At 50.2% G+C, this 25,955-nt stretch overlaps 1 protein-coding gene across 2 annotated transcripts in view; it reads right to left on the reverse strand.

The window, feature by feature from the left end:
• LOC134339745 (transcriptional-regulating factor 1-like) overlaps positions 1–25,955 on the reverse strand; it is a 160,246-nt gene that overhangs the window by 79,784 nt on the left and 54,507 nt on the right. Inside the window, exon 1 of one of the 2 annotated variants that reach the window (XM_063036492.1) lies at positions 8,721–8,776. The exons of the other annotated variant lie outside the window; for it this stretch is intronic. The gene's annotated coding sequence lies outside the window, so the exon portion shown is untranslated. Of the gene's footprint in view, positions 1–8,720; positions 8,777–25,955 lie in introns of those variants that run through there. 2 annotated transcript variants of the gene reach the window in all.

A 25,955-nucleotide genomic window follows, 5' to 3' on the forward strand; every position in this document is an offset into this window, starting at 1 on the left:
ACCTGAGGAATTCATTGCCACAGACGTCTGTGGAGGCCAAGTCATTGGGTGTATTTAAAGTGGAGGTCGATAGGTTCTTGATTTGTCAGGGCGTCAAAGGTTACAGGGAGAAGGCAGGAGATTGGGGTTGACAGGATAAATAAGTCGGCCATGATGGAATGGCGGAGTAGGTTTAATAGGCTGAATAGTCTCATTCTACTCCTGTGCCATATGGTCTTTTAGAGGGCATATCCTCGATACTTGGCGAGGGAGTTAGATTTAGGACCGAGATGTGGAGGGAATGCTTTTCCCAGAGGGTGGCAAACCTGCGGGACTCTCTGCCCGGGGAAGCGGTGGAGGCCACCACATCTCGGCCCGAAACGTTGACTGTTTACCGCACCCCCCCTCGCCCCCGGCTTCCGCAGGCGCTGCCCGACCTGCCGAGTTCCTGCAGGATCGCTTGTGTCCAGGTAAACTTGAGGCACAGTTAGCTAGATTCTTGCAAGGCAGGGGAAGTACGGGTTTTGGGGGAAGAGACAGGTAGGTCGAGCTGAGTCTGTGATCAGCCGTGATCTTACGGGTGGCGGAGCTGGTCCATAGAATATTTATCATTTATTGAGATAGAATGTGGTACAGGCCCTTCATGCCCTTCGAGCCATGCCGTGCGGCAATCCCCCGACTTATCCCCTGGCCCAATCACAGGACAACACTGACCAATTAGCCGGTAGGCCTTCGGACTGTGCGGGAGGAAACCAGAGCACCCGGAGGAAACCCACGGAGTCACGGGGGGAAAACGTACAAACTCCTTACAGGCAGTGGCGGGAATTGAACCCGGGTCGCCCGGACTGCAAAGCGACGTGCTAACCGCTACGCCACCGTGCTCCCTCCCACCTCCCCGAGTACACGTCGCCTACACCTGTTCCGAGGTCTTAAGTCCCACAGCCTTCCAGTACTCCAGACCTTCAGCTGTGGCTAAAGATGAAACAAGCACTTTAAGCCAGAGAATCTGTGGAATTCGTCGCCACAGGAGGCTGTGGAGTCATTGGGTATATTTAAGGACGAGGTTGGCAGGTTCTTGATTCGTGAGGACATGAAGGGATACGGGGAGAAGGTAGGAGGTTGAGGTTGGGAGGAACAATAAATCAGCCATGATGAAATGGAGGAGCAGACTCGATGGGCCAAATGGCCTGATTCTGCCCCTATACCTTATGGTCTAGGCACTACCATCCAGCAGGAGGTACAGAAGCCTTAGGTCCCACACCACCAGGTTCAGGAACAGTTATCACCCCTCAACCGTCAGGCTCCTGAACCAGTGTGGGTAACTTCACTCACCTCAACTCTGAACTGATTCCACAACCTACAGATTCACTTTCAAGGACTCTTTATGGCTCGTGTGCTCCGTATTATTTTTTTTGTATTTCCTCTGCTTATCTTTTGCACATTGATCGTCAGTCTTCGTGTGTAGTTTTTCACCGGTTCGACTGTATTTCTTTGCTCTACTGTGAATGAATCTAAGGGTTGTCTACGTACTTTAATGATAAATGTACTTTGAACTTCTATTTTTTGAACTTTGACCTCCCCTAAAATGTATTCCACATGCAACTTAACTTCTTTGCCCATCCAGGCCATGATCTCTTCTCACTGCTGCCGTCGGGACGGAGGTACAGGAGCCTCAGGTCCCACACCACCAGGTTCAGGAACAGTTATCACCCCTCAACCGTCAGGCTCCCGAACCAGCGTGCGTAACTTCATTCACCTCAACTCTGAACTGATTCCACCAGCCCACAGACTCACTTTCAAATATCAACCTCGTCCTTTTGTCTTTTATTTTCACAGTTTTTTTTTCATCTTTTGCTCACTAGTTGTTTGTCAGTCTTTGATTATGAATACCGATCTCTCCTTCCGGTAAAAAAAAATTCCCTCCCCCCCCCCACTTCTTCTACGATTCCCCACTCTGACCCTGCACCTCCCCATCACCGGCTCCCCTTCCCTTTCTCCTCTGGGCCACTCTCCGCTCCTATCACCTTTCCCGCCCACCTGGCTTCGCCTGTCACCCTCCAGCCTGTCCTCTGTCCCCCTCCCCCAACCTCTTTATTCTGGCATCTTCCCCCCCCCCCCACTTCCTATCTCAGTCCTGAAGTCAGGCCTTGGCCCGAAACGTCGACTGTCAATTCATTTCCAAAGATGCTACCTGGCCTGCTGAGGGTTTTGTGTGTATAGTTCTGTCGTAAATTCTACTGTACTTCTTCATTTTCCCATAAATGCCAGCGAGAAGATGGCTCTCAAAGTGTTTTATGGTACCATATATATGTACGTTGATAATAAATTTGTCTTTGAAGTATCTGTGCTGGGGCCATGTTAATCTCTTCACCAGCTGCTCACAATTCTCCTGATCTGCTGATTCCCCCACTGAACTCCAGAGAAAAGAGACCCAAAGCTAGAGATCCAACTAGGAAAGTTGGCTGCTCCCAGGGAACACAGACCAGTGCAGGCCCTTCGGCCCACAATGTCGTGCTGACCCTTCAACCCACTCCAAGATCAATCTCGCCCTTCCCCCTCCGCACAGCCCTCCGTTTTTCTACCCTCCATGTGTCTATCCAGGAGTCCCTCGTGTATCGGCCTTTCCCACCGCCCCTGTCAGTGCGTTCCACACACCCTCTCTCTGTGTGGAAAACCTACCCCTGATCTCTCACCACACTTTCCTCCAATCACCTCAAAATTATGCCCAAAACGCCAGAGGAACTCAGCAGGTCAGGCGACATCAGGGAAAAGAGTATAGTGGACGTTTCGGGCCAAGTCATTGGGTATGTTTAAGGTAGAGGTTGATAGTCTCTTGGTTAGTCAGGGCGTGAAGGGATACGGGGAGAAGGCAGGAGATTGGGGCCGAGAGGATCAGGCCAAAAGCGGATCAGGACTCGTCGACTGCACTCTTTTCCTAGACGCTGCCTGGCCTGCTGAGTTCCTCCAGCATTTTGTGTGTGTTGCCCAGATTTCCAACATCTGTAGATTTTCTCTTGTTTAAAATTACGCACCGCCCCCCCCCCCCCATTTTTGCCATCTCCACCCTGGGAAAAAGTCTTTGGCTGTCCACTCGATCTGTGCCTCTTATCATCTTGTACACGTCTATCAAGTCACCTCTCACCTTCCTTTGCTCCAGAGAGAAAAGCCCCAGCTCACCCAACCTATAAGACATGCTCTCTAGTCCAGGCAGCATCCTGGTAAACCTCCCCTGTGCCCTCTCTGAAGCCTCCACATCCTTCCTTGGTGTGGTTTTACAGGATGGCATCGTCAAGTTACCTGCCCAGGAGGCAAGATATCATCACTGACACCACCCTGCAGGAAGGGTGGGGTTGACCCGTCCCAGTTACTTCAACCTCCCTGTCTTCACGAGACAAGACCGAGATCTGAGAAGCCCTCTCTTCTCACTCTCCAAGAGGGTGGCGGGCCAGGGGTGGTGGTGGAGGAAGATACATCGGGGACATTTGAGAGGCTGTCAGATAGGATAGTAAAATCGAGGGTGACGAGAGAGTGTGCATGAGCAAGAGAGATCAGCTAACCACAACCTCACACTCAGTAAGAGCAAAGAGCTGATTGTGGACTTCGGAAAGGGTAGGATGAGGGAACACGAAGCAGTCCCTCATTAGAGGGATCAGAAGTGGAGTGAGCGAGCAATTTCAAGTTCCTGAGTGTCAGCATCTCTGAGGACCTAACCTGGACCCAACATATCGGTGCAGCCACAAAGAAGGCAGAACAGCGGCTATATTTCATGAGAAGTTTGGAGAGCTTTGGTTTGTCACCTAAAACACTCACAAATTTCTACAGATGCACGGTGGAGAGCATTCTGACTGGCTGCATCACCGGTGGCTACTGCACAGGGTGGAAATAAGCTGCAGGGAGTTGTAAACTCAGTCAGCTCCATCATGGGCTCCGGCCTCCGTAGTATCCAGGACATCTTCAAGGAGCGATGCCTCAGAAAGGCAGCGTCCATCATTACGGACCCCCATCACCCAGGACGTGCCCTCTTCTCATTGCTACCATCAGGGAGGAGGTACAGGAGCCTGAAGACACAGACTCAACGATTCAGGAACAGCTTCTTCCCCTCCGCCGTCCGATTTCTGAATGGACATTGAACCCGTGAACACGACCTCACTACTGTTTTATATCTGTTTTGCACTACTGACTTAATTTAACTGCTTAATATATATATACAAGCTCATTCATGTTTTTTTCCCCACTACATGGTACCGCTGCCACAAAGACAAGTTCCACGACATATGCCGGTGATATTAAACCCGATTCGGATTCCGAGGGAAGGGTTAGATTGAACTTGGAGTAGGTTAAGAGGGCTGAATGGCCTTCACTGTACGGTTCTATTTTCTCTGACCAGCAATAGACTCCCTTGTAACTCTGGGATGTGAGCTGGGAGAGCTGGGTGAGGATTCAGGGCGGAAATAGCTGTCTCAAGAGGGCACGCTGTTGAGGTAACCACAGGAGATCTTAACACCAGGGCTCGGAGCACTGACTGAGAGAGGCCACACCTTGAGCCACTCGAAGGGTTTAGGAGCAGAAGCAGAATCGAGAGCTTGAGAAGGTTCAGCGCGTCGCTAAAGCCTCGAGCAAATTTCTACTGATGTCCCCGTGGGGAGCATTCTGGCTGGTCACATCCCCGGCTGGTACGGCGGGTGGGGGGGGGGGGCACTGCGCAGGATCGGGGGGAGAGCAACGGAGGCTCGTAGCCTCAGCCACCTCCATCACGGGTGAATCCTCCCCGCCATCGAGGGCATCTCCAAAAGGTTGTGCGTCCATCATTACGGACCCCCATCACCCAGGACGTGCCCCCTTCTCATTGCCACCATCAGGGAGGAGGTACAGAGGCTTGAAGACACACACTCAACGATTCAGGAACAGCTTCTTCCCCTCCGTCATCAGATTTCTCAACAGCCCGTAAACACTATCTCAGTATTTTGCCCACTCTTTGCAATACTTGTTTATTTTTTAAACATACATTTCATAGCTTGAAGTAAATCTTTAAGTATTGCACTGTATGGCTGCCACAATAGACAATAGGTGCAGGAGTAGGCCATTCGGCCCTTCAAGCCAGCACCGCCATTCACTGTGATCATGGCCGATCATCCACAATCAGTATCCAGTTCCTGCTTTATCCCCATAACCTTTGATTCCGCTATCTTTAAGAGCTCTATCCATCTCTTTCTTGAAAGCATCCAGAGAATTGGCCTCCACAGCCTTCTGGGGCAGAGCATTCCACAGATCCGCAACTCTCCGGGTGAAAGAAGTTTTTCCTCAGCTCCGTTCTAAACGGCCCACCCCTTATTCTCAAGACAACAAATTCCACGATAGACACGAGAGATTCTGCGGACGCCCGGAAATCCAGAGCGACGTGCGCAGAACGCCGGAGGAATTCGGCAGGTCAGGCGGTGTCGATGGAAATGAATAAAAAGTTGAGTTTCGAGCAGAGACCCTTCATTAGGATAACTTTAAGGTGACTGGGGGAAAGTAAAAGGTGGGGGGAGGGGGAAAGTCAGAGGTAGATTTTTTTTTACACAGAAGCACGGTGAGTGTTCGAACACGCTCCGGGGTGGTGGTAGGGGCAGATACATTAGGGGAAATGGAGGGTCATGTGGGAGGGAAGGGTTAGATTGATATGGGAGATGGTTGTGGCAACCCCTCACCCTGCATGTTGTTGGGCGTTGGGAGGGAGTCAGGGCAGCTGGCGGCCGGGGCAGCCCACAGGTCACAGGGATGTGTGAACACACACACCCACAAAGCTGGTCATGAGCTTCCAGCAACACAAATCAGAGTTGCTGGTGAACGCAGCAGGCCAGGCAGCATCTCTAGGAAGAAGTACAGTCGACGTTTCAGGCCGAGATGCTTCGCTTCGTCCTGACACGTCGACCGTACCTCTTCCTAGAGATGCTGCCTGGCCTGCTGCGTTCACCAGCAACTTTGATGTGTGTTGCTTAAATTCCCAGCATCTGCAGAATTCCTTGTGTTTGCGTCACGAACTTCCAGTAGGGGAGCGGGGCAAACACCCCTGCTGATGTGGGACCTAAGGCTTCTGCACCTCCTGCACGATGGGAGAGGGCGGGAAGAGGACATAGCCTCGATAGTGGGGTTTCTTTGATCATGGACTCTGTTCCTGTGGATCAGTGGTGAGGGGGCGGGGGGCTTTGCCTGTGACGGACTGGGCTGTACACACCACATTCCCATTCCCGGGCGTTGGTGTTTCCGAACCAGGCCGAGATGCAACCAGTCAGGATACTCTCCACTGTGCACCTGTAGAAGTTTGTCAAAGTTTTGGACCACAGGCCAAGTCTGTACAAACTTCTAAGGAATAACAGGCACCTTCATGGCTTCTTTGTGTTGGTACTTACACCTGGACCCAGGTCAGAGCCTTCGATACGTTGAGTTTAAAGCTACTGAGCCTCTCCACCTCTGAACCCCGAACTAGGACAGGCTCATAGCACCCGAGTCCTTCCGCCTGCAGTCGAAAATCTCCCGGCCCCCTGAGTCCATCGCTGCTAACGAATTCATCGGGCGCTGGTTGTACCCTCTCCCCTTGACACCCGGTTGAAAGGCGGGCCGCGGCTGGAACCCCTCCCAACCTCCGTCCCGCGCATGGAGCCCCTGGGCAGACCCGGGTCGCGGCGGCCTGGCTGCCGAGGGCGGGCGGGCGGGCCTGAGACTCGGGCCAAGGCTCTGAGGAACCAAATCTAACCGACGAGGAACTGTCACAGTGGAAATGCCAAGCACTGCCTGTCTTTGCTTACGAGAGAGAGAGAGAGAGAGAGAGTCTCCTTGGAAACAAACCAACTCTTTCCGAAAGCCCAAGTTGCATTTATTGGCACCACTACACACACACACACACACACCCACCCAAGTGTGCACATGTACAATGGAAAACTCACTTCAAACAGCATCACAGACAAAGACCATCACAACACTCGCAAGATATTAATTTGGGTTCGAGACCGCAAGATAACATTTTGCAGCTCTATAAAACCCTGGTCAGACCACACTTGGAGTACTGTGTTCAGTTCCGGTTGCCTCATTATAGGAAGGATGTGGAAGCTTTAGAGAGGGTGCAGAGGAGATTTACCAGGGTGCTGCCTGGATTAGAGAGCGTGTCTTGTGAGGATGGGTTGAGCGAGCTGGGGCTTTTCTCTCTGGGGTGAAGGAGGACGAGAGGTGACTTGATAGAGCTGTACAAGATGATAAGAGGCACAGATCGAGTGGACAGCCGGAGACTTTTTCCCGGGGTGGAAATATAATTTTAAGGTGATTGGAGGAAAGTATGAGGAGGGGAATGTCAGAGCAAGGTTTTTTTTTCACACAGAGAGTGGTGAGTGTGTGAAACATGCAGGGGTGGCGGTGGAGGCCAATACATTCGAGACATTTAAGAAGCTCTCAGATAGGCTCAGGAATTGTAGAAAATATGTGGGAGGAAAGGGTTTGATTGACCTTGGAGTTGGTTAAAAGGTTAGCACAACATTGTGGGCCGAAAGGCCTGTACTGTTCTATGGTCTATGTTCAAAACACAGATTGCAAAGAGGGCATACGAGGGAAGTGTTGAAATTGGTCAGGATCTGATAACATTTCCCTCGGCAGATGCTGCCCGACCTGCTGGGTTATACTAGCACATTATAGAACAATACAGGCCATTCAGCCCACAACTTTTCTCCTAGCCTTTTGTGTGTGCTGCTGTAGATGTGATCTAGGTCACAGTTGCAATTGCCCAGGGGAGGGGTTTAGAGAAGGTGAAAGGGAGATTGAATTGAGGTGTTTGAAAGCTCGGTGGGGGGGGGCTTTAATGGAGTGGTTGAAGGGTAAATTGATTCTGGGTGGGGGCAGGGGGAGCAGCGGGAGAAGACGAGAAGGTGGGGATTGACAGAGAAAGGGAATGTCTTCCCACAGCAAGTCGGGATCAGGACGGTGTCCCCGGGAGCAGAGATTTCCCAGAAGAGGGGTGAAAATTGGCGAGCGACGGTGGGAGGGGTGGGAAGCAAGGTGCTGAGGGGAGGGGGGCTCTTTCCATGAGCTGAGGGGAGGCCCCGGGGGGCCGAAGAGTCCTCCTCTTGCCTTTCCCTCTCGACAACTTCACCTTCACACACACAAACACGCCGAGCTGAGTCAAAGTTTACGGCTCCGACCCGGGCCACAGGCTACCATTCTTGTTCATCGCCCGGCGATGGCAGGGGTTGTTCCCCGGCCTGTCTCCCCACCTCGCCCTCCCTGGGCAACCCTCATGCAGACAGCCTGAGGCCTGGGGAAGTGCCACCGAAGCTGGATTTACACACACCAACCTCCCCCCGCCCCCGGCCTCCTCCTTCAGAGCAGTTGGGACCAGGACTCCAGAGTCTAACTCAGTAGTTCCCTCCACAGCCTCAACGAAATCAAGTCTGCGCATTTCCTATTGAAGTTCTCAGATTAACAAGGTGACAAATACGAATAGAGAGAGTCTCCCCCTTCTCCTCTCCCTCTCCCTCCCTCGGTCAAGTGCTGGAGGTATTTTTGAGCACCTTGGCCTTTTCCCAGCCCAGAATCAAACTGCACACAGCCTCCCGGGAGGCTGCCAGCCTCAAGTCCCCCCGAATACCAAACGCCCACGGCCCCCTACCTCAAGACTCACTGGCGGAAAGCGTCTCTCCCTCTCCCCCTCTTGGGTGAAGCCCCCAGAGGTGTGTGTGTTTTTTTTTCCTTCCCAGCCACCTCGACCGACTCACCGGTCCGGGATCGAACCTGCGTTCCTGCTGCAAGCAGCCTGCCTGGAGGCCGCCCCTGGAAGAACTGCCTCTCCGAGCGATCGAGCGCATCAGCTTAAAGCGTCGTCACCTTTAACAGCGACCCCCCCCCCCACTTACGTCACTTAGACACCTCCCCCTGCCTCCAGCTCCTGTACCTGGGACGTACAAAGTAGGTGGGGTCTCATCGCTCAACTGTAAACCAAATTCACACCACCAGTTATTTCTTCGAGCGTCATAAACCCCTAGGCCGTGCCAGTCTTCACAATGCATCACGCAGAAGGCCATTCGATCCATTGTTCTCATGTCACCCCACGACACCCACCCCGGAATATACTCCTCCTGTTCTCCCGCTTTATTAGGTTTTCCTTATCCGCGGAATCAAAGATCTCTCCTAACTGTTGAAATCCCCTCCAGACAGCGAACAGAAACTGTACCAGCTACCCCCGGCTTCCCTGCTCGTTCGCTGAAAGATTTTTTAACGAGGCAGATGAATCATTACTGTACTCACTCGGTGAGGAAGACGGAGGGGGGAGGGGGGAGGGGGGGTTGATGGTGCCTCCAGCCAGTGTCTTTTGTCTCGGTGTTCGCTGTGCCTTCACGATGCCGGGCAGCCCCAGTGTGAACTCTGCTCTTTTGGCAGGTCCAACCTCACACCAGCCCCACTGTCGAGTTCGCTCTGACCAGCCAATGGGATATAGGCTTCCCCTCCCCTCTGCACCTCAGCTCTCGTTTTGTTTCGCCCGCCCGCCCTCCCTCCCTCCCCGAACCTGACTGCCTTTCTCTCCTCCCCTCCCTCTAGCCCATCTCCCTCTCTCTCCATCCCTCTCCCTTCCTTTCTCTCTCCTCTTCCTCTTCTTTTACCTCTCTGCTCTCTGTCACCTTTCTTCTGTCCTCTTTCATTTCTGCTCTCTGCCTCCCGCACTCCCACACTCCCTCTTCCCCCTTTCTCCCTCTCTCCTTTCCACCCTCCCATTTCTCCCTCTCCATGCTCATTCTCCCTCAATCTACCCTTCCCTTCCTCCCTCTCTCCCTCTCCTCTCCAATTTGCCCGCAAGTTTGAAGCCTCCACCCGGCTCCACAAGGAACAGTGGGTCCTGTAGCTTCCAAACTGTGCCAGGATGGTTGAGGGTTTCTCTAGCAACTAGGCCTCCGAGCCAGACTCTCTCTCTCACACACACACTCTCTCTCTCTTTCTTTCTTTCTCTCTCCCTCTCATTTTTTCTGTCGCGATCTCTCTTTCCCACTCTCCTCTCTCCTCTCACTCTCTCTCTTTCTCACTCTCTCCCCCTCATTTTCTCTCCCTCAATCCCTCCTTCCCCCTCTCCTCCTTTCACTCTCCCCTTTTGTTCTCCCTTACCCTTCCCTCCCTCTCTCCACTCTTTCCCAACGCGCTTCGATCTCCCTCCCTCGGCGGTCCCTGTGCCTGGCCACACGTTTACCTCAGAAAGCCATCGTCCCACATTCCCCGTAACAGCAGCTGCACTCTCAATGCCTCTGGGCAACCCCCCTCCCTGTACAGCTCCCATCACTCGGCGCTGGTGCACACTCGATCAGAATCTCTTTGGTGGATAACAAGTGGGCAGATTAAATCAGGGGAAAATCCCCAGCCAGACTGACTACATTTTCCTGCCTGGTATTTTAGAAACCACAATGAAAATTTTCTCCAGTGTGCCAGCAAGACTGAAACCCTCACCTGGCTCCCCGAAGAGCAGTGGGTCCCGTGGCTTCCAGACCGTGCCGGGATGGTTGACAGCTTCTCTCACAGCTAGGCCTCTGACCCAAAGACTTTCCCTCTCCCGTCGCTCTCTCCCCCCCTCATTTTCATTTTCTCTTCTCTCTCTGTCCCTCTCTCTCTTCTCTCCTTCTCTCGTGATCTCTATTCCTCTCACTCGCTCAATCTCTCCCCTCGCCCTTTCTTTCTCTCTCTCTCTATCTCTTGATTTCTCTGTCTTTCTGACCCCCTCTCTTTCCCTATCTCTCTCGGTGTCTCTCTCCTCTCTTTCTCTCTCTCTCATTCTCTCGCTCGCTCTCTCTCTCTTCCCCTTCCCCCTCTCTTTCTCTCCTCTTTCTCATTCTCTCCCCGCCCTCTCTCTCTTCCCCCTTCCCCCGTCTCTCCTCTTTCTCATTCTCTCCCTCGCCCTCTCTCTCTTCCCCCTTCCCCCGTCTCTCCTCTCTCTCATTCTCTCCCCGCCCTCTCTCTCTTCCCCTTCCCCTCTCTCCTCTCTCTCTCTCATTCTCTCCTTCCCCCTCTCTATCTTTCCCCCTTCTCTCTCTCTTTCCTCTCTCTCCCTCGCTCACTCCATCCTCCTTCCCCACTTCTGTGTAATACACCTGCTGCCTGTCCCCTCCTTCTCTTCCAAACCGCTGCCCAAAACCCTGCCATCCCTCTCCCTAACCTTTCCCTTCCGGAACCTTCCTCGGGGGGGGGGAGCGGGCCTTACCCTCACGGGAGTTCAAGCCAAGGTCCAGTTTATGGTTGTGTGCGGTGAGGCACGGGGACAATGAAAGGGTTGCCCGCGGTGACAACACGGGAACGTCGCCCATACAGCTGTACAGTACCCTCCGAGAGGACCACGACCTCGTCGTAGGGGTTTGGAGGCTCGCATGCCTCGATGACCCGGAGGGCTACGTTGGCTGGAGTCAGGGCTTTGTGCTTTGGCTCTTGGTAGGGTCACCCATGCCAAGCAGGTCAAAGGGCAAAGGTCAGACCAAGAGCGGTCCACCAGTCCTCCAGGTTCAGGGCTAACAACCCTGACCGGTCAAACAAAATTGTTACGGGAACAGCAATAAAGAATCCTTCTACATCTGAGTGAGATGGTATTCCTGAGTCTCCACCCGGGACTTGCGTGTCTGACAGTAGTGAAAACCGAGAGGAAGCTACTGGCACGATGAACACCACCAGAGACGCAGGACCTTCACTGCTGCCCCAGACACCAGCGGCGTAACAGGCAGCAAGCAAGTAAGTAACTGTAGACTACGAGAACAGGCCCTTCAGCCCATTGCTTGCCAGACTAGTTAAATTCATCAGTTGACCGACTAATCTCTTCTGCCATATCCCTCCATTCCATAAGACCATAAGACATATAGGGGCACAATCAGGCCATTCAGCCCATCGAGTCTGCTCTGCCATTCCATCATGACTGATTTACTATCCCTCTCAACCCCATCCTCCTGCCTTCTCCCCATAACCTTTGACACCCTGACTAATCAAGTCAACCCTGGCTTTAAGTACACACAGTGACTTGGTCTCCACGGCCATCGGTGGCAACGAATTCCACGGCTTCCCCACCCTCAGGATGAAGAAATTTCTCCTCATCTCTGCTCTAAAGAGGCGCCCTTTTATTCTGAAGCTGTGCCTTTTGGCCTGAGACTCCTCACCAGTAGGAAGCATCGTACACATTCACTTGTCTATAAAGGTTTCTTAAACTCCTCTATCATATCTGCCTCCCCCTCCACCCCTGGCAGCACATTCCGGGCACTGACCGCTCCCCGTGCAAGAAAACTTGCCCCAAACATCTCCTTTGATCCTGCCCCCTCTCTCTTTGGACTCCTGCCCTCTGGTTTCAGACTTCCAGGAGACAGACACACGCAGAACGTGAAGATACCGTGGTATGCAAAAGTCTGGGCACCCCAGTCAAAATTTCTGTTACTCTGAATAGTTAAGTGAGTAGAAGATGAACTGATCTCCAAAAGTCATAAAGTTAAAGATAAAATATTCTTTTCAACATTTTAAGCAAGATTAGTGTATTATTTTTGTTTTGTACCATTTTAGAGTGAAAGAAAGGAAAGGAGCACCATGCAAATGTTTGGGTACCCCAAGAGATTTGAACTCTCAGATAACTTTTACCAAGGTTTCAGACCTTAATTAGCTTGTTAGGGCTACGGCTTGTTCACAGTCATCATTAGGAAAGGTCAGGTGATGCAAATTTCAAAGCTTTATAAATACCCTGACTCCTCAAACCTTGTCCCAACAATCAGCAGCCTTGGGCTCCTCTAAGCAGCTGCTTAGCACTCTGAAAGTTAAAATAAATGATGCCCACAAAGCAGGAGAAGGCTATAAGAAGATAGCAAAGCGTTTTCAGGTAGCTGTTTCCTCAGTTCGTAATGTAATTAAGAAATGGCAGTTAACAGGAACGGTGGAGGTCAAGTGGAGGTCTGGAAGACCAAGAAAACTTTCCGAGAGAACTGCTCGTAGGATTGCTAGAAAGGCAAATCAAAACCCCCGTTTGACTGCAAAAGACCTTCAGGAAGATTTAGCAGACTCTGGAGTGGTGGCGCACTGTTCTACTGTGCAGCAACACCTGCACAAATATGACCTTCATGGAACAGTCGTCAGAAGAAAACCTTTCCTGTGTCCTCACCACAAAATTCAGCATCAGAAGTTTGCAAAGGAACACCTAAACAAGCCTGATGCATTTTGGAAACAAGTCCAACAAGACTGATGAAATTAAAATAGAACTTCTTGGCCGCAATGAGCAAAGGTATACTCGGAGAAAAAAGGGTGCAGAATTTCATGAAAAGAACCCCTCTCCAACTGTTAAGCATGGGGGTGGATCGACCATGCTTTGGGCTTGTGTTGCAGCCAGTAGCACGGGGAACATTTCACTGGTAGAGGGAAGAATGAATTCAATTAAATACCAGCAAATTCTGGAAACAAACATCACACCGTCTGTAAAAAAGCTGAAGATGAAAAGAGGATGGCTTCTAGCACAGGATAATGAACCTAAACACACCTCAAAATCCATAATGGACTACCTCTAGAGGCACAAGCTGAAGGGTTTGCCATGGCCCTCACTGTCCCCCGACCTAAACATCATCGAAAATTGGTGGATAGACCTCAAAAGAGCAGTGCATGCAAGACGGCCCAAGAATCTCACAGAAACTAGAAGCCATTTGCAAGGAAGAATGGGTGAAAATCCCCCAAACAAGAATTGAAAGACTCTTAGCTGGCTACAGAAAGCGTTTACAAGCTGTGATACCTGCCAAAGCGGGTGTTACTAAGTATTGACCATGCAGGGTGCCCAAACTTTTGCTTTGGGCCCTTTTCCATTTTTGTTATTTAGAAACTGTAAAAGATGGAAATTTAAAAAAAAAGGTTTCTTGTTTAAAATATTAAAGAAATGTGTCATCTTTAACTTTATACCTTTTGGAAATCAGTTCATCTTTTCCTCGCTTAGCTATTCACAGTAACAGAAATATTGACCAGGGATGCCCAAACTTTTGCATGCCACCATACATAAATTTAAGACCATAAGATATAGGAGCAGAATTAGGCCATTAGGCCCATCAAGTCTGCTCTGTCATTTCATCATGGCTGATCCAATTTTCCCTCTCAGCCCCCAATCTCCTGCCTTCTCCCCAAATCCCTTCATGCCCTGACCAAGAATCTATCAACCTTTTCCTTAAGCATGAAGATTTTGCCTCCATAGCCGCCTGTGGCAATGAATTCCACAGACTCCCCACCCTCTGGCTAAAGAAATTCCTCCTCATCACCACTCTAAAAGGACGTCCCTCTATTCTGAGGTTGTTTCCTCTGGTCCTAGACTTTCCCACCACGGGAAACATCCTCTCCACATCCACTCTATCGAGGCCTTTCACCATTCGATAGGTTTCAATGAGGTCGCCCTTCGTTCTTCTGAATTCCGGTGAGTACAGGCCCAGAGCCATCAAACACTCCTCACACGACAAGCCTTTCAATGCTGGAATCATTTTCGTGAACCTCCTTTGAACCCTCTCCAGTTTCAGCACGTCCTTACTAAGATAAGAGGCCCAAAACTGCTCACAATACTCCAAGTGAGGCCTCACTGATGCTTTACAATGTCTCAACATTACATCCTTGCTTTAATGTTCCGGTCCTCTCGAAATGAATGCTAAAGTCACAGTTGCCTTCCTCACCACCGACTCAATGAACCTTTAGGGAATCCTGCACGAAGGCTCCTGCCCCCAGTCCTCGGGAGTCCAAGACAAAATTACCCCGAGCGTCTCTTCCGATCGCCCCCCCACCCTGCCCTCTGGTATCAGATATTCAGAGACAGACAGCAAGCAGATCTGGCCCCTTTTAACCAGACAGTGAAGGGGAAAGACTGGGCAAGAAAGGGCAGGGGGTTCCTGGGAAATAAAACAGCACAGGATCTGGCCCTTCGGCGCAGGTCAGCCTGAAACATTGACCGTTTGCTCTTTCCCGTAGACGATGCCTGGCCGGCCGAGTCCCTCCAGCATTTTGTGAAAGCTGGTTTGTAAAAAAAAAACACTTGGCCTGTGATGTGTATTTAATATTTCAGTAATATTTGAATATTTTTGTGTGTGTGTATATATATATATATATATATTGCTTGATTAAACATTCTTGCTGGTTTAAATAATCAATTACGGGTTATATGTAAAAATATGTTGATTTCATCCGCCACCACACTTCCACACAATATGTAGGTGTCTGACTGAGAGTGAGCACGAACTACACCCGTAATTTCAGAGTCCTGTGAATTTCTTTGAATTAGCTGAGACTTTGAAAACTTCCTTTCAATTCATGCCCTCTCACCTTCAATGCCTGCCCTCTGGTATTAGACATTTCAAAACTGGGAAACAGACACTCCCTGTCTACGCTATCAGTGCCTAGGTCTCTATCAGATCTCCCCTCGGCCCCCGACACTCCAGAGAAAATGAGTTTGCCCGGCCTCTCGTGATAGCACATGCCCTCTAAACCAGGCAGCATCCTGGTGAACCTCTCCTGCACCCTCTCCAAAGCCCCGACATCCTTCCTAGAGTGGGTGACCAGGAGAGTATGCAATACTCCAGATGCGGCCTAACCAGAGTTTTACAAAGCTGCAACATGACCTTTGAACTCAGTGCCTTGACCGATAGAGGCAAGCGTGCCTCGTGCCATCTCAACCTGTGTAGCCACTCTCCTCCCTATAGCCCTTCTCCCAGGCCTCTGGCCACCACCCCCCCCCCCACCCCAGGCCTTCAGGGCATTGCTGAGAGCCTCAACTGTGGTTACCTCTCCAAAGTGAGAAGGAACAGTCATTCGGGGCTCTCATGTCTCAGGCAGATTCTCTAGAAGATTCTGTCCACGTCTGCCCCATCTCTTGGTTGTCCTCTCCCCCCACCTTTTAGAGCCCTAGTGCACAGAAGCAGGCCATATGGCCCAGCTGGGCCCCGCTAGCCAAGATTTCTGACCAAGCTAGTCCTCATCGCGAGCGTTTGAACCACGTCTCCCTTGGCGGCACAGAACACAGACGCTACTTCGCAGCACCAGCGATTGCGGTTCAAATCCCGCCGCTGCCTGTAAGGAGTTTGTACATTCTCCCCCTGACTGCGTGGGTTTCCTCTGGGTGCTCTGGTTTCCTCCCCCAGTCCAAAGACGTGCCGGTTAGGGTTCCCACTCCCTTTCTGACATGACGGTCCTTGGCCTCCTCTCATGCCAGGATGAGGCCACCCTTAGGGTTAGAGGAGCAACACCTTATATTCCATCTGGATTGCCTCCAACCTGATGACATGAACATCGATTTCTCCTTCTGATTAAAAACAAAAACTCCCTCTCCCTCCCTTCTTCTGTTCTCCACTCTGGCCTTTTACCTCTTCTTATCGACCTGGGCTCCCTCCTCCTTCCCTTTCTCCTATGATCCACTTTCCTCTCCAATTGGATTCCTTCCTCTCCAGCCTTTGACTTTTCCCACCCACCCGGCTTCACCTATCACCTTTTAACCATCCTCCTAACCCCCCCACCCAACTTTTTATCCTGGCATCCTCCCCACTACCTTTCCAGCCCCGACGGTGCAGAACATCGACTATCTACTCATTTCCATAGAGGCTGCCTGGCCTGCTGAGTTCCTCCAGCAGGGTCAGCGAGTTGTGGACATGCTACATTGGCGCCGGAAGCTTGGCGACATTTGCGGGCTGGCCCCCAGCGTAATCCTCAGACTGTGCCGGTCGTCGGCACAAAACGACGCATTTTCACGGTGTGGTTCGGTGTGCACATGATAAATAAGTCTTATCTTAATTTAACGCAACGTCATTTAATTTAGTGAATCTATCGGTGATCCCAAGAACTCTCTGTACATCGGTGCTTTCATGATCTTGCTACTTGCCATGTACTTTCGGAAGCAAGTCCTGGGCAGCACACGGGATGGTCACAGAGTTCCCTTGCCATTACAAGAAACCGCAATTCGAACAATTCATAAAGAAAAAAAGAACATAAAGATTTTTACTCCCTCACGTTGAGAGACGGACGTAAGAAATAAAGTTCTTAAAAAAAAAGTCTTTTTAAGTGTGATGTGGTTACAGTGTTGCTACACCTAGGTAGTAATTCGAAGTTCAAAGTACACATTATCAAAGAGTGTATAAATTATATAATCTTGAGATTCATCTGCTTACAGACAGCCACAAAACAAGACACCCCGAAGAACCCAGTAAAAAACAAGGACAAGAACAACAAGCCCCCCAATGCGGAGAGAGGTAGAGAGAATGAGAGAGAATGAGAGAAAGAAACACACACAAATCGTGCAAAAAAAACGCAAACAGCAGCGTTCAGAACGGGAGTGAGTCCATAGACTCGAAGCCTGGAGTGGCCTCAGCCTCTCTTTACCACACAGCGAAGCAAAATGGAGCCCACAGGCATGAAGTCCAGAGCAGGCCCCAAAGCCTCAGCCTCAGTTTGTCACACACAGACATCCCACCTCCCCGGGGGGTTCCAGGAGTCTCCCGCATATCGATAGCGGCTCCCTGATGCCCGCAAATTATATACAATATCCCGGAAATCGATTTTTTTAGAGAGGGAAAAAAAAGACAGAAAGAAAGAAAATGAATGAATCCTGCTTGATCTCTCTTTGTGCTAAGTAGACCTATCAGTTTTCTCTGTGGGCGGGCTTTACAGTCGACCCCTCTCTCTCTTCCATAGTCCATCAGTTCAGTTACTGCTGTCTGTAATGACGCTGAAACCATCCGGACAACTGTCGGTGATTAAGTACAAAAGCCTGGCGAAGGAATTCCCAAGGCTGTTGGTGACAACCTGACTACGCGAGGCTGTCCTATACGGGCGGGGCGCGTTGGGTTTAGATCGGGGTTTAAATTGGAGCGAAATTCCAAAACAGTCCGCTAAGACATCTTTAAAAACACGCTCGCAGCAAACAAATTCTTCGGGTTTTTTTTTCCTGAAACACTTCCACTTACAGGTACATCGAAGCCCGCGATGGGCTGGGTTTAAGCACAGCCGTTCTCAGAAGAAAAACCGATTTTAATAAATACCCGGCCCCCACCAAGGTCTCATCATTGGGACAGCGAACTGTTTACCTGTGCCGTGCACTTTATATGCATTTTAAATTACACTTTATTAAATAATATGGTAATATATTGTTTTATGTGGTGTGCGTGATATATGTATTGTGGCTACACCGTGGTCCGGACAGAGGTTGTTTCGTTTGTGGAGAATCAGCCAGATGACAATAAACTTGAATTTGAAGATACAGAACTTCTAAATCGCTCATTTAAAATCCCCCATTTCGATGTAAAAAAAGTAAGTTCTGATCCCGACTATTGCAGGCTCTGTGTGTGCGTGTGAGACTAAGGACGTATATGCGATCGGACGTTGTCCGAATGGACATTAAGCGGCGCACACCTGTAATAAGGATACACCTTATGCTTTTATTTCTTTTAGGGACCACAGCATATCAGGGAGGCTAAGCGCAGGGAAAGCTGCTCAAGTATTTCACAGTTCTTCTCAGCAGAAAACCAAAGTCTGACAGAGAAGGTCACTGGAGCTGAGGTGTACTTTATATCTTTCATCGTTGAGCATAACCTGCCATTCCAGGTGTGTAAGCACACAGGCAAACTATTCAGGAAAATGTTTCCTGATTCAGAAATAGCAAAAAACTATGCCTGCTCATCAGCCAAGACAGCAGCTATTGTGAACATGGCACATTAAGACAGAATTCAGAAGTCAGCTGTCCCACAAGAGACTTGTGAATCTGATGTCTTGCAAAATTAACAAATTCATTGACACAGACTGCTATGAGTTGAGACCTCCCTGAAATGAGTTTTTTACAGGGTGGGATGTCTACACACAGCAGACAAAAACGGAGCCCGCAGGCACGAAGCCCGGAGAAGGCCCACAGCCTCAGCCTCAGTTTACCATACAGCGGAGCAAAACGGAGCCCGCAGGCACGAAGCCCGGAGAAGGCCCGCAGCCTCAGCCTCAGTTTACCATACAGTGGAGCAAAACGGAGCCCGCAGGCACAAAGCCCGGAGAAGGCCCGCAGCCTCAGCCTCAGTTTACCACACAACGGACAAAAACGGAGCCCGCAGGCACAAAGCCCGGAGAAGGCCCGCAGCCTCAGCCTCAGTTTACCACACAGCAGACAAAAACGGAGCCCGGAGCAGGCACGAAGCCCCAGCCTCAGTTTGTTGCGCATGCTTTTTTTTTGCTGGGGGCGGGGGTCGTTGCCCTGCTGCTGCTTGTGCGTGGGAGAGGGAGGTGGCGGGGGGGGGGCATCTTTTGGGTCCTAGCGTTTTAACTGTCATTCATTCTTTGGGGCACTCCCCTGTTTTGGTGGATGTCTGCAAAGGAAAAGAATTTCAGGATGTATATTGTATACATTTCTCTAAAATTAAATGCACCTACTGAAATCATTGGGGAGCTCGTGGCCCAGATTAGGGTTATGCTGGTAGGTTCAAGAACCCAGTGGCCAATGGTGTGCCTAATAAAGAGGCCACTGTCTTAATCGCTGTTAAACCACTCGTCGATAATCACCCTGGTAACACGAGAGTGAGCTGGTTATTCGAGGCGGGTGAGCTCGAGTAAACTGTGACATTGAAACCGCAAGCTGTTGGCCTCCGCTCTCGCCCCCGTCAGTGAGAGAGAGAGAGAGAGAGATAGAGGCAAGGCGCCTGTGGTATGTCGAAGTGTCGGGTGAACAATGGTTTTGTTGGACTGCAGATCACAGTCTCTCTTGCGGGGATTTTGCTTGCTTGGGGGGGTAGCGTTGGTGGGCACTGATGCTTCCTGCTGGAATAAGCTGGGGGGGGGCGGTGGTGGGTTTGATACTTCGCTGATGCTTGTGTGTGGGAGAGTGGGGGGGGCTTTGGGGTTCTAATGATTTTCTGTCATTCATTTGAATCTTTTCTCCTGTTTCGTGGGTGTCTGTGAAGAGCAAGAATTTCAGGTCGTATACTGTATACATTCTCTGATACTAAATGAAACTATTGAACTTTTGGACAATTTCTCATGGCAACGGATTTTGTTCTAACTGTGGACTTTCGTGTACAACCAACGTCACTTTGCTTTACTTTCCTTCTGAATGTTGTGTATCTGGCCCTCTGTGCTGGTGAAGGTGTTGCAAATAAGTTTTTCAAAGCACCTGTGCCCACGTAGGACCTTGTGCAGACGTCGACTGGTGCGGAACAGAGAAAAACACAGCACAGGAGATACAGAAGCCTGAAGACATGCACTTAACAATTCAGGAGCACCTGGAAGAGGTGTACCTACGTTTGCTGATGATACTAAAGTGAGTGGATAAGCAAGTTGTGCAGAGGATACGGAGAGTCTGCAGAGAGATATAGATAGGTTAAGTGAAAGGGCAAGGGTCTGGCAGATAGAGTACAATGTTAGGAAATGTGAGGTCATCCACTTTGGAAGGGAAATGTAAACAGATTATTATTTAAATGGGAGAAGATCACAGTATGCTGCTCTGCAGAGGGGCTTGTGCATGAATGGCAAATGGTTGGTTTGCAGGTGCAGCAGGCGAATGGGATGTTGGCCTTCATTGCCAGAGGGATTGAATTCAAGAGCAGGGAGGTTATGCTGCAACTGTACAGGGTACTGGTGAGGCTGTACCTGGAGTACTGTGTGCAGTTCTGGTCTCCTTACTTGAGGGAGGATATACTGACTTCAGAGGCAGTGCAGAGGAGGTTCACCTGGTTGATTCCAGAGATGAGGGGGTTCGACTATGAGGAGAGATTGACTCACCTGGGATTGGAATTCAGAAGGATGAGAGAAGGGATAGATAAGACAGAGGCAGGAAAGTTGGTTCCACTGGTAGGTGAGACTAGAACTAGGGGATATAGCCTCATGATTTCGGGGAGTAGATTTAGGACGGAGATGAGGAAGAACTGCTTTTCCCAGAAGGTGAAATTCTCTGTCCAATGAAGCAGTGGAGGCTACATCAGTAAATATATTTAAGAGAAGGTTGGATAGATTTTTTCATAGTAGGGGGATTAAGGGTTATGGGGAAAAGGCAGGTAGGTGGAGATGAGTCCCTGGTCAGATCAGCCATGATCTTATTGAATGGCAGGGCAGGCTCGACGGGCCAGATGGCCGACTCACAGAAACATAGAAAATAGGTGCAGGAGTAGGCCATTCGGCCCTTCGAGCCTGCACCGCCATTCAGTATGATCATGGCTGATCATCCAACTCAGAACCCTGTACCTGCCTTCTCGCCATACCCCCTGATCCCTTTAGCCACAAGGACCATATCTAACTCCCTCTTAAATATAGCCAATGAACTGGCCTCAACTGTTTCCTGTGGCAGAGAATTCCACAGATTCACCACTCTCTGTGACTCCTGCCCCTGTTTCTTATGTCCCCTTCCCCTTTGTCATCCGATCTCTGAAAGCTCATGAACACTTCCTCACCACAACACACACAAAACGCCGGAGGAACTCTGCAGGCCAGGGCAGCATCTTCGGAAAAGAGTAAGCAGTTGGCGTTTCGGGCCGAGACCCTTCATCAAGGCTGGGGGGAGAAAAGATGAGAAGTCGGAGTAAGAAGGTGGGGGGGAGGGGGGAGGAAGATGTACAAGGTGACAGGTGAAAGGTGAAAGGTGAAACCGGGGAGGCGGAGGGGGTGAAGTAAAGAGCTGGGAGGTTGATAGGTGAAACCGATAAGGGGCTGGCGAAGGGGGGCTTTGATAGGAGAGGACAGAAGCCCATGGAAGAAAGGGAGAGGAGCACCAGAGGGAGGTAATGGGCAGGTAAGGAGATAAAGTGAGAGAGGAAAACGGGATTGGGGAACAGCGAAAGGGAGGGGGAGGCAATAAACAGAAATCTGAGAAATCAATGTTCACCTTACTTCTTGTTTTGTTATTAACAACTACCTACTTTTTTTATTTCTATTTTTGCACTACTGAATTTAACAATTTAATATATGTATTGAATTACAGTAAGTATATATATATATATACTTACTGTAATTCAGTTTTTTTTCCTTTTCTGTTATTATGTGTTGCATTGTACTGCTTCCGCAAAGTTAACAAATTTCAAGATGTCGGCCTAATTCTGATAGCTCACGATTGTAATCCTGAGTTTCCAAAGATAAAGGTGCCCAATGACAGTAATCCCTTCTGTCTCCACAGCACCCCCCCCACCCTCCGCCTGCCTCTCTGAGAGCCTCCGAGGCACCTCTATCGTATCCGCCTGCCCCTCCCGCGGGCTCCAGGCACCCGACGCTCCCTGTGCAGAGGAAACCTGCCTCGCACACCTCTACAGGAGGTGTGATAAGCAGTCACCTCTGCACTCCCAGCATACCTGCCGCTCGAGACAAAGTCCCCGAACGGGTTAGTAACCGGGCAGAGCGTCGAGACAGGTTGACGCCTCGACAGCAGCCTTTAAAGGCTCCGGTGAGACCACCACTGCAGAATTAGCGACAGCCTTGGCCTCAGTTTTAACTGTCATGAGGTGCAAAGGCAGGCCACGTGGAAGAGGAAACCGTGAAGAAAACACACTGCCAGTTTCAGAATCAGGTTTAATATCACCGGCATATGTTGTGAAACTGTTGTTCTGTGGTAGCAGTACAATGCCGTACACAACAATATATTACAAAAAAAAATGTATAAAATTAAATGAAATATGCTGTACAAAAATAGAGCAAAAAAAAAGAAGTGAGGTAGTGTTCGTGGGTTCAATGTCCGTTCAGAAATCGGATGGCCGAGGGGAAGAAGCTGTTTCTGAATCGTCGAGTGTGTGTCTTCAGGCTCCTGTACCTCCTCCCTGATGGTAGCAATGAGAAGAGAGCATGTCCTGGGTGGTGGGGGTCCTTAATGATAGATGACATCTTTTTGAGGTATTGCCTTTTGAGGATGTCCTGGATGCTGTGGAGGCCGGGTGCCCACAATGAAGCTTTCTGAGCTGACAATTAGAGAACAGACTCTTCTCGCCTCCGTCCCAGTCCCAATTACCAGCTCTGGCAAGTTAAGAGCATAAAGACATAGGAACAGAGTTAGGCCATCCAGCTCCGCCATACGATCATGGCTGATTTATTTTCCCTCTCAAGCCGCTCCCCACCCCCATTCTCCTGCCTTCTCCCTGATGCCTTTGACGCCCTGACTAATCAAGAACCTATCAACCTCCACCTTAAATTTACCGGCTGAATTGGCCTCCACAATCATCTGTGGCAAGAAGTTCTTTGTAAGCTCTAGAGACTGTTATGGCTGAAAACCCCCAGGAGATCAGCAGTTTCTGAGATACTCAAACCACCCCATCTGGCACCGACAATCGTTCCATGGTCAAGGTCACTCAGATCACATTTCTTCCCCCACTTTGACGTTTGGCCTGAACAACAACTGATTCTCTTGACCACGTCACCGAGTTGCTGCCACGTGATTGGCTGATTAGATATTTGCATCAATGAGCAGGTGTACAGGTGTGCCTAATAAAGTGGCCACTGAGGGTGGAACATCATAGCACAGTATGGGCCCTTTGGCCCACAATATTATAGACAATAGACAATAGGTGCAGGAGTAGGCCATTCAGCCCTTCGAGCTAGCACCGCCATTCACTGTGATCATGGCTGATCATCCACAATCAGTATCCAGTTCCTGCCTTCTCCGCATATCCCTTCACTCCGCTATCTTTAAGAGCTCTATCTCACTCTTTCTTGAAAGAATCCAGAGAATTGGCCTCCACTGCCTTCTGGGGCAGAGCATTCCACAGAACCACAACCCTCTGTGTGAAAAAGTTTTTCCTCAACTCCGTCCTAAATTGTCTACCCTGTATTCTTAAACTGTGGCCTCTGGTTCTGGACTCCCCCAACATCGGGAACATGTTTCCTGCCTTTAGCATGTCCAATCCCTTAATAATCTTATATGTTTCAATCAGATCCCCTCTCATCCTTCTAAATTCCAGTGTATACAAGCCCAGCCACTCCAACCTTTCAACATATGACAGTCCTGCCATCCCGGGAATTAACCTCCTGCACTCCCTCAATAACTAGAATGTCCTTCCTCAAATTTGGAGACCAAAACTGTGCACAATACAAATATTGTGCCGACCTTCTGATCTAAGCCTTCCCTCACACATAGCCGTCCATTTTCCTATCATCTATGTACCTATCTAAGAGTTTTTAAAGTACCCTTAATGTATCTGCCTCTACCACCAGCTCTGGCAGGGTGTTCCACACACACACACACCTCTCTCCAAGTCAAAAAACTTATCTCTGACATCCCCCCTACACTTTCCTCCAATCACCTTGAGATTGTATTGGCAAATTCTGTCGCGGGGAAAAAGCCTTTGGCTGTCCACTCGATCTCTGCCTTTTATCATCTTGTACAGCTCTATCAAATCGCCTCTCATCCTCCTTCGCTCTGACATCCACCCAGCTCTTTCCTCCAATCAACTTAAAATTATGCCCCCACGCATCTTGAGCACGGATTGTTGCAGCGCATCAGTACGAGAGAAAAACAATAACAGAATGCGGGATAAATTGTCACGGCGACAGAGAGAATGCAGTGCACGCAGACAGTAAGGTGCGGGATCAGAACAAGGTAGATTGTGAGGTCGAGGGCCCGTCTTATTGTCCTGGGGAACCACTTGAGAGTCTGATAACGTCGGGGTGGAATCTGCCCCGGGCCTGGTGGGACGTGCTTTCAGTTTTTTGTATCTTCTGCCCGAGGAGTGTCTTTGATTATGCTGGCTGCTTTACTGAGGCAGTGAGGAGTGTAGACAGAGTCCGTGGAGGGGAGGCTGGTTTCTGTGATGTGCTGAACTGCGCCCACGACTCTCTGTGGGATTCTTATTAAAACTCTTTTTTTAAAAAAAAGTCTGTCCCAAGCCTTGTGGCCCATCAGGGCGGTGTTTATGCCGGTTTCCGTGGCGTGAAGTGACTGAGAGTACGAGACTCACCCCCCACCCCCCGATAGGTCGTCAGTCTATCGCGAGGTTAAACCCCAGCATTTGCCGGTACCCATTTTCAGCTGGGCGGACCGGAGCAGTGTGTGGTTAAGTGCCTTGTTCAAAGACACAACACACTGCCTTGGCCAAGACTCAAACCCACGACCTTCAGATGGTGAGCCCAATGCCCTAACCACTTGGCCACGCGCCACATCTTCTTAAAACTTAAGGGGGTGAAATTGACCGGGGGGAAAGTTAAGAGCTCTTCCCTTTCAGCGGGTGAGTTGTTTCCTCTGGCGTGTCAGAGGCTAAGGGGAGATCTGATCGAGGTTTATAAGATTATGAGGGGCATAGATAGAGTGGACAGGGAGTATCTGTTTCCCCAGGGTTGAAATGTCTAACACCAGAGGGTATGCATTGAAGCTGAGAGGGGGTAGGTTCGAAGGGGATGTGAGGGGTAAGTTCAAAGGGGATGTGAAGGGTAAGTTTTTTTACTCAGAGAGTGGTGGATATCTGGTGTGGTGTTGGAGGCAAATACATTTTAAGAGACGTTTGGATAAGCACGTGGATGTGAGGAAGATGGACAAGGTGTTTTTGATTTGCTTTTGAGCTGGGTCGGCACAACATTGTGGGCTGAATGGCCTGTTTAGGAGCTGTACTGGGCCCTGATGGGAGTATCTGGAACCAGTGGTCAGAGCTACAGGCTGAGATGGAGGGGGGGGTGGTTGTGGGATCCGTGTGATTCTCTCCCCCCCCCCAGAGTAGGGGGCCAGAGGATACATTGAAAATGCAGACGGACCCGTAAGGCGCAGGGTGAGGGGAGGGGAGTTGGTCGAGGGTGACGGGGAAAGGCGGCAGCTGAGGATGCAGCAAGAACGTCAGGGACACGCTGAAGAGAATGGAGGGGGTGGGGAGACTCTCACCCCTGCATTAGCTGTTTCTCTGTTCTCGAAGCAGACCCAGATTTCAATCTGCAGATCTGATTAGAAGTTGCGGTGGCAGGCAGAGCAAAGTGCATCAGAGTGGGGAGACTCGAACGCACTCTCTACGTTAATAAAAACTCAAACAGGAATCAGAGCCGGCGGCCGGTAAAGCTCGAACTGGGCTCGTTGGGCCAAA

This window comes from Mobula hypostoma, chromosome 30 (assembly GCF_963921235.1).
Source record: "Mobula hypostoma chromosome 30, sMobHyp1.1, whole genome shotgun sequence".
Taxonomy (NCBI): Eukaryota; Metazoa; Chordata; class Chondrichthyes; order Myliobatiformes; family Myliobatidae; genus Mobula; species Mobula hypostoma.